This window comes from Podarcis liolepis, assembly GCF_965112155.1.
Source record: "Podarcis liolepis genome assembly, chromosome: 5".
Lineage (NCBI taxonomy): Eukaryota > Metazoa > Chordata > Lepidosauria > Squamata > Lacertidae > Podarcis > Podarcis liolepis.
The window spans coordinates 71,857,767-71,866,252 of NC_139556.1; the positions used below are offsets into that span (position 1 = coordinate 71,857,767).

The window sequence follows — 8,486 nt, forward strand, 5'->3', positions numbered from 1 at the left end:
AATAGATCGATAGGCAATTTCCTGCAAAACACACATTATCCTAATTCCCTATCCTCTTTCTGTGGCTAATAGAAGAGTGTAAAAGTAATGGCATGCTTCCCAAACGAATTATAGCCGGGTGGTAAGGAAAAACCTCAATTTTCCCTTTCTCCTAACATAAAAATTAGAGGCTACTTTGCTGGAGATGGGAATAAGCTTGCTGTCTTGGCCAACATTCTGCTCCAGAGAACCTGTTTCTAATGACTGAGGCTACATGTGGCTATGCTACTGCAGAATGAGTAATGGTCACCTTGCTTGCCTATACAGTTGCTGTACTACTAGTAACTACTCATTACTTTATAAAGCACTCTGAGATATATGGAGTACGAAAAGTGCTGCACAGTGCCAAGTTCAATAGCCAAATGGATAGGCTCTTTAAATATCAGTAAAAGGAATGGGGAGTTAGCTCTGTCATTCTGCCCTTGATTCAAGCCGCTCTGGAGGCCGCAATGGAGATGAATACATTCCATTCAAAATACTTAAGGAATGGTTATTTTAAATGCATGTCCATTTTCTCTCCCAAGTCTCTTACGTTTGGAGTAATTAAAGGAATCGCTCTCTAAAAATTAAGGTATAGGAATAGAATTTTAAGTAAGGAAACTATTCTCATTATTCTTCACCTCTTGAGAGAAAAATAGAGTCTGCATTTTATCTTAAATTCATGAAACACACAAAGCCAAATTTCACTATATCTGACTTTTTTCTGGTGAACAAAGAAGGAATGCTGACAGGCAAATTCTGTACAGGTCTACTCTGAAGTGAGCCACATGTGCTCAATGGAAACTGCTCCCAGGTAATAGTCTTATAATTATAATGAATGATCAATAAAGTCAGCAATATCAAGTAGTTTAAAGCTGCAAATGCCATTTTTGTTAGCCAACCAAACAGGAAAGATAAATCTGTGGGCTCTTTTACCTTCTAATCCAAAAATGCTGCCTTTATGAATAAAAATATTTCTTTCAGCTATGAATACCCAAGGAAACTCACAAAACATATAAGTAAAATAAAATCATATGATTGCATCAACATTTTAAAGCACTATTTAAAAACAAACTAGTGGCCACACTGAACAGCAGAAGCAAGAAAAACTGGTCTTTAATGCCAATTCCTATAGAGATGGTTCTCTTCATTACCATTATAGGCAATTCTATTGTGTGTGTTTTAAAGTTCATTCACACCTAGACCACAAACTAATAACTTCAGTGACTGCTTATAATATCTTTTCTTCTGTTTGGTATCACTTTTGAAGTAATGGAGCAGGTGGCGCTGTGGTCTAAACCACTCGGCCTCTTAGGCTTGCTGATTGGAAGGTCGGCGGTTTGAATCCCCGTGACGGGGTGAGCTCCCGTTGCTCTATCCCAGCTCCTGCGAACCTAGCAGTTCGAAAGCATACCAGCATGAGTAGATAAATAGGAACTGCTGCAGGGGGAAGGTAAACAGCGTTTCTGTGTGCTCTGGCACTCATCATGGTTTCCCATTGTTCCAGAAGAGGTTTAGGCATGCTGGCCACATGACTCGGAAAGCTGTCTGTGGACAAACGCAGACTCCCTTGGCCTGAAACGAGACGAGCGCCACACCCCACAGTGAAGTTTGAATGAACTTAACAATCCAGGGGTCCTTTCCCTTTTACCTTTACCACTTTTGAAGTTGTTGGTTTGTGATCCAGGATGGGAATGAACAGAATTAAAATATGAGGAGGGATGCAATGTCACACTTTTCCAAACATTCCATGAGCACAAGAATATCAGGTTGCCAGATGGAATGACCCCCCCGTGCCCACTCTCTGCCCACTGTTTGGGGGGGAGGGGTTTCCTCCTGACTGCCACCCCAAGCCAAGTAAAGGAAAGTGGGGAAATGATGTGTTATACTAGTAGAAGTCCTTGTGTGGACTTCTGCTAGCAAGACTAGTTAGCAAAATTCAGTCTCTTGCTATATATATAATCTTTAAAAACAGCATTTCCCCCTACCTCTGGATACCATATTGTCTTACACTGAACATAACCAAAAGATTTTATAATCTGAACCAAAGAGAGAGAGAAAGGCACTGCACATTTTTTGTTATTTCATGAAAATCTTTTAATAAAAATTATTTACAAAGAAAAACAGCATGCAAATTTAAACAATGTTAGGTTATGCAGCACTTCTTCTGAATATATGTACAGTTGTACCTTGGAAGTTGAACGGAATCCGTTCCGGAAGTCCATTCAACTTCTAAAACTTTCGGAAACCAAAGCGCGGCTTCGGATTGGCTCCTGCAGCCAACCAGAAGCCGCGGAAGCCCCATCAGACATTTGGGTTCCAAAGAACATTTGGAGCACTCACTTCTGGGTTTGCTGCATTCAGGAGCCAAAACATCTGAGTGCCAAGGCATTCGGGAGCCAAAGTACAACTGTATAACCAGTCATGACTAAACATATTGGGGAAACCCTAGCAGGCTTAGAAGATTCATCCAGACTCCACTATTTGTGTAGTTAAAGTTGGTAAATGATACTTTTTTGTTCTTGTCATCATTAGGACCATTCCCTCGTCTCAGAGCTTTTTTTGTGGTGCAGTCCACCAATGCAAATTTTAATCTGATGGTAGCTTTTTGGGTATCGCATTTAAAGCCATCCAAGTTCAAGACTATATGCCTTAATTCTTCTGTATCTGACTTTCACCCAGGCCCCATGGAAAAGCAAATAATCTGTGTCTGAGTTTTCCCTCTTTTTATGGAAAGCATGTCCTAGGAAAGAGAAATGACAGGAGAGGCTGATGCCCATGACTCTTTCCCGAAATGTCAGATGTGCCCATTACTACTGTAACCTGTAGTCAAATTAGATTGTATATTTCCATTCTTCTTTCCCTGTTGCTTGTTTTAGTGCATTTGAGTAGAAAGTTCAAAATGCATAATTATGATGGGAGATGGGGGGGGGGGATATGTACTAAAGTGCTGAACAGCAATAACAAAGTGGAAATGTGCCAATTTAGCAAATATCATAAAAGCTACAAAGACATTTAGCTTAAAATTCAATTTGCTAATTTTTCAAGTGACCAATTTATTGCAAAAATAATGTTAACATACGGCTGTACCTGGTATTTAAAAAATAAAGGGACACTTACAGACACGCGAGCCTCTTCACCGCCACATCCACAATGCATTTGCTTTATTCTGTGTTTCAGAAGTTCAAATGAAAACATGTTTAATATGAAATGCATTTATTCTGTGACCCTCTAGACACCTGGTATCATTTGCTGAGTTATAAGGCTATCTTCAGATGATCTGCATAAACTTGGTGCAGTGTGGGATTATTCAACTTCCATTCTGAATGTTTAATAAGGAAATGAACGGCTTTCTTCTCTGTGATACAGCAATGAATGTATCAGCAGGGAACCACTGTAAATGTCTTTAAAACCTATGGTCCTAAATAGCTGAAATGGAATTATGCAGATGCTAGAAGGGTGGGAGGTGCAAATTTGTCTCAGTGCACAAAATTAATATTGGGTCTTTTAGGGAACAGCAGTCGTTTTGTTGCCTAAAGCCAAAACTAATTTTTAAAAAACAAATTGACTTCCCTGATGTCATAATACAGCCCTTTTGAACACTGTGAACTGTATACTTTATAAGCACAGAGATCACAGAAAATACGCACACACCTAGTAATAATTCAAAATTTATATATTATTTCTGTAAGGCGCAGGCATTTTGCAGTCAATGATCCCAAGCTTTTGCTCGCATGCTGTGGTTACGTATATTTACAAATTATTACTTTTGTGTTACATGGTGTAACAATCCCTATGAAAAAGGAATTAAGACTCGTGGGATAAAGAAAACATTTTTCTTTCTTTTTTTCTTATGTTTCAGCAGGGTTCTAGCAGGGTTGCGTGTTTTTCATCTAGTTTTGTTACCTGAGGTGAAGGATAAGATGGCACTACCTGCTTCAAAAAGTTTGAGACATACTGCTGAAAGTGCCCCAAATTTAGGCCCGTTGCAGGCCTACTAATTTAGCCCAAATGAAGCATTTACAATGTGACTTTTAGACAAGATGGTTGACCTACTTGTGCCTTGACCTTAGCACAGCTGGAAAAGTGAAGAAAGAGCAAGACCAGATTCTGCCCCTAAGGTTTTCTCAGTAAAGAAATAGAAACACCAGGAAATACAGCTCCTAAGTGATCATTAGAACATGCTGTCTGCAAAGAAAGATGCGAGCACATCTTAAACAGAGGTAAAATTGCTTCCCCCTCCCTTGCTCTTGCAACAGCCTTGAAACAGAGGCATCCTTTTTTTTTTTCTTGTGCATATACCTTGCCCAGAAAAGTGGTTCTGTAGCCTTACTATCGCCATTTTTTTTTATTTCTCTGTATAGCTATAAAGGAAATCCTAGAAATACAGATACAGAGCCCTGCTGTAAAGGAATGCTGATGGTTCTGCATAATTTAATGTTAGAAGTATTTGACATATGGAATGTTTGTGTGTCAGTTGAAACCCCCCCCCCAAAAAAAAAGGATAATGGAGCAAGATATTTGGGGAAAACTGATCTGCCCGAGTGCCTAAACTGTTATGTACTGAAGTTCTCACCCTGGGCCAGCAGGAGGATACTGTAGATAGGTATGCAAATAAGGGATTGAAAGTGACCTTCAGTGATTGGATAGTTTTAGAAAATTGTTACAGTTACGTTGTACTGGAGCTCTATATTAGCAGGCTGACTGAACCCTTCAGTTCAGTTCTGTTCTGGCCTGTGAATAAACAAGAGCTGTTTGAAGAATCGCTGTGTCGTCTGATATGTTCACCCACAACTTAACTTAAACACTTATAATAAGTGCCATGGAGTGGAGGGGTGCGATTTTCACTTGACAGAAAGGCAGGATACAAATCAATTACACCCAATCCAAACCCTGTTCAGCAATGGAGCTGCTGCTACTGCTCTTCCTAAGCCTGATGGAGGAAAAACAACCTTTTAAAATAGCAGTCCATGCTGCATTTCTAGGCCACGTGATGGAGCTAACAGCCTTAGGATCCAGCCTAAGTCCCCCCCCCCCCCAATCTGATCATACCCCACCGCACCACCACTTTGTGGGGACCTATATCACCTTTGCTTTAGACAGCTGAACCCCAGCTGGACTTGGATGGGCAAGTTGGATATGCCAGCACATCTTTGACTAAGGTTGGGGACTTCGTGACAGCTGAGCCTGTCTGAGCTAGAGATCTGCTACATCCGACATCATTCATCCTGGTGGATCTTGCCACAGGACTCTCCCATTAGTCAGCCATGCTTTAGTTCAATTGGAAGCTAACTTGTCCCATCCAGAGCCAGGGCTTTTTCGGCTGTGGCTCTGAAGTGGTGGAATGCTCTGTCCCAAGAGACTAGGGCCATGTGGGACTTGACATCTTTCCGCAGGGCCTGCAAGACAGAGCTGTTCCACCAGGTCTTTGGCCAAGGCACAGCCTGACCCCCTCCTTTGGTAATTCTTCACAGAACTCTAGCCCAATGGTTGCCATCAATTTGATTTGAACTGATTTTATAATGAATTGATTTTAGAATGCTGTATTATTTTACTGTTGTTAGCCACTCTGAGCCCGGCTTCAGCTGGGGAGGGTGGGATATAAATATTATTATTATTATTATTATTATTATTATTATTATTATTATTATTATTATTATTTTCAAGGGAACTAAAGAGTAACTAGATTTCTGGACACAACCCAATGAATTCACTTTCAGAAAACTCGCAGAATCCTGGAAAGACTTTTATAAATTAAATCTCAGTCTCATCCTTGTTAGAATGTGGACATGTTTTTACAATGAAGATTGTTGTACAAAATATCTCATTCAATGTGTGTGTCATCCCCTCCCCCCCCCCCAGAAAGAAGGAAGGTATTTGTTCGAAGTCCAACTAATGTTTCATCAAAAATTGCTCAAAGTTGAAGTTGATGTAAGTTGGCCATTAGCTGTTCAGATGTATGCCACCAGATCTTCCTTCTTGAACTCTGGGACATGATATCCCATGGCTATAATATAGACTTGGATTTCAATCCCAACTACAGATGTATCCCACTGTGCTTAATGGTACCAAATGTTTTCATTTTCATAGCTGTCAAGTCACTCATCGCACCAGCCCAACCCACTACAACCTTGGAATGTTATATGTTCTATAGCCTGTCCTTTTCTGTTTAGTTTTCTGACCCACATTTTTAATTGCCAATGTGCTTTTTGATATCCTAATTGCTGAACACGCTGTGAACTGATTAAAAATTTTATGCCGAATTAGTAAGTATCTTTGTTGACAGCTGATCACATAACAAAGTGAATGTCTTTCCTTCCACCAATGGGAGTAAAGAACAAACTCTGGCACATTTAAAATGTTCATTATATGGCTATCAGAGCATTCCCTCTGTCCTAAATTCTTCAAACGAATTGTTGGAAACAAAGCAGTTTAAGAAAGCAGTTTCCCATTTACTCAACTTCAGATAACTTTTTTTTATTTAAAAAAACCAGGCAATTTGCTTTAAGAAAAAAGATTTAATACGGGTTTATGATAGCAATAATCTCCTTGAAATTGGCTGTATTGCTGTCATTTGTTATAGTCTCAACTTCCCTTGTCTTTGGCTTCTTATATTAAGTGAAAATGCAACTATTAGCAGCTAATGTGCCAATTTCTTGGTGATCACTGCCTAACTCTTAGGCTTCACTCAAGTGATAATATTGTGCCTGCACCACTTTAGACTTGAAGGTGGGATTTCACGTGATTGAATGCTTTTCCAGAGGGGAGGAAATCTCTAAATATGGCATGTGTGGTTTAATGTGAAGGTGATTTATTTGATTAAACAACTTCCCACCTGCAATTTGAAATAGTAGAGCAAAAATAGTCAGATTTCACACCTCAATAGGTTTAAGACCTCAGTTAATTTAAGATTATTTATTCTTAAGAAATATCCATCCTTGAATAGAAAATGGAATGAGATGCCCTTAATTCAACTTCAGTTAAATTAAAATGCACATACACATACCTTTATTGTTGTAAGTTGAAACTGGTAATGAGAACATCGGAAGAGTCATGGTGGATAAGACCAAGATTCATCTAGTCCAACACCCCTGCTTCCTACAGTGACAAACTAAATGCCTCCACCAGCATCATCCAAGAAAACAAGACATCCAAGCAATTTTATTGCACCCTGACAACTGATATATAGTGGGATTCTGTATACAGGCCACATAATAATGGTAAATAGTCACTGATAAACCTATCACTATGAATTTGTCATATCTCTTTTCAAAGCTATCTAAATGAATGACCATAACCACATATTGCAATAGTAATTTCTGTAGGATCCATCTTTAAAGCAGCTATGGAACAAGCAAGCATGAGCACTTCCCTGGAATAGAGGGTAGGTTATAATTATGCCACTGTTACACCATCTACTGTCGGAAGATACAAAAGAACAACCAGAGTCAATGTAAGGAGCATCAGATCACTCATTGGTTTGCCCTTATTAGCCTTGCTGAGTCATATCAGTTATCGGTAATAGTAGTAGTAGTAATTTTATTATTTATACCCCGCCCATCGGGATGGGTATCCCCATCTTGGCAGCCTCCAGCATATGTAAAAGCATAATAAAACACCAAACATTAAAAACTGGTAAAGGACCAGTTAGCTATGTTAGTCGTGGGTAAGAGACACGCAGTACTAGCCTATATGTGTCTACTCAGAAGTAGATCCCATTGAGTTCAGCTGGCCTTACTTCCACATAAGTGGGCAGAGGATTAAAATCTCAGATAATTCTAGGTTATATGAAAGCAGGTGGTGGAGAACAGGTGGCACCACTTAAGCTAGACATTGTACTAGCATATATAGTACCATATCTGAGGTTTATAAGCAGGAAAGTCTAGTTGAACAAGGCAACAGATTCATTTTATTTGCTGGAGAAATGGCTACCCTAGTGTTAAGAATGCTTTTACAATAAAGTAAACACACCATTGCACTAGAACACTTATATAAGTCTCAGGATCTTAATGGTATCCTCCATAAGAGTCTATACAGTGGTACCTCCGGTTACAAACTTAATTCGTTTCGGAGGTCTGTTTTTAACCTGAAACCGTTCTTAACCTGAGGTACCACTTTAGTTAATGGGGCCTCCTGCTGCCACCGTGCCGCCGCTGCATGATTTCTGTTCTTATCCTGAGGTAAAGTTCTTAACCTGAGGTAATATTTCTGGGTTAGCAGAGTCTGTAACCCGAAGTGTTTGTAACCCAAAGTACCACTGTAAATACAAGAGCAACAATTCCTAAAAACTGCATTTTGCAGCTTACAGTAACCATACAGTAGTCACTGCACATCTCGTTCAAGGCTTTCCCGGAAGTGCTGATGGGAAATTGCAAAGAAAGCCCCATGCTGCTGTGGTCAGTTAAAAAGGCAAGAGAAGAACCATCCCATAGACTTAAATAAGGTAAGTGGCAACTCTGAAAAATTCA

The 8,486-nt window shown here is 39.7% G+C and overlaps 1 long non-coding RNA gene across 1 annotated transcript; it reads left to right on the plus strand.

Moving 5' to 3' along the window:
* Positions 1-755: 755 nt before the first annotated feature.
* LOC310708091 lies at positions 756-6,278 on the plus strand. The gene is made up of 3 exons (XR_014526844.1): positions 756-832; positions 4,092-4,241; positions 5,686-6,278. It is a non-coding gene; the product is annotated as an uncharacterized lncRNA (long non-coding RNA).
* The last annotated feature ends 2,208 nt before the right edge of the window (positions 6,279-8,486 follow it).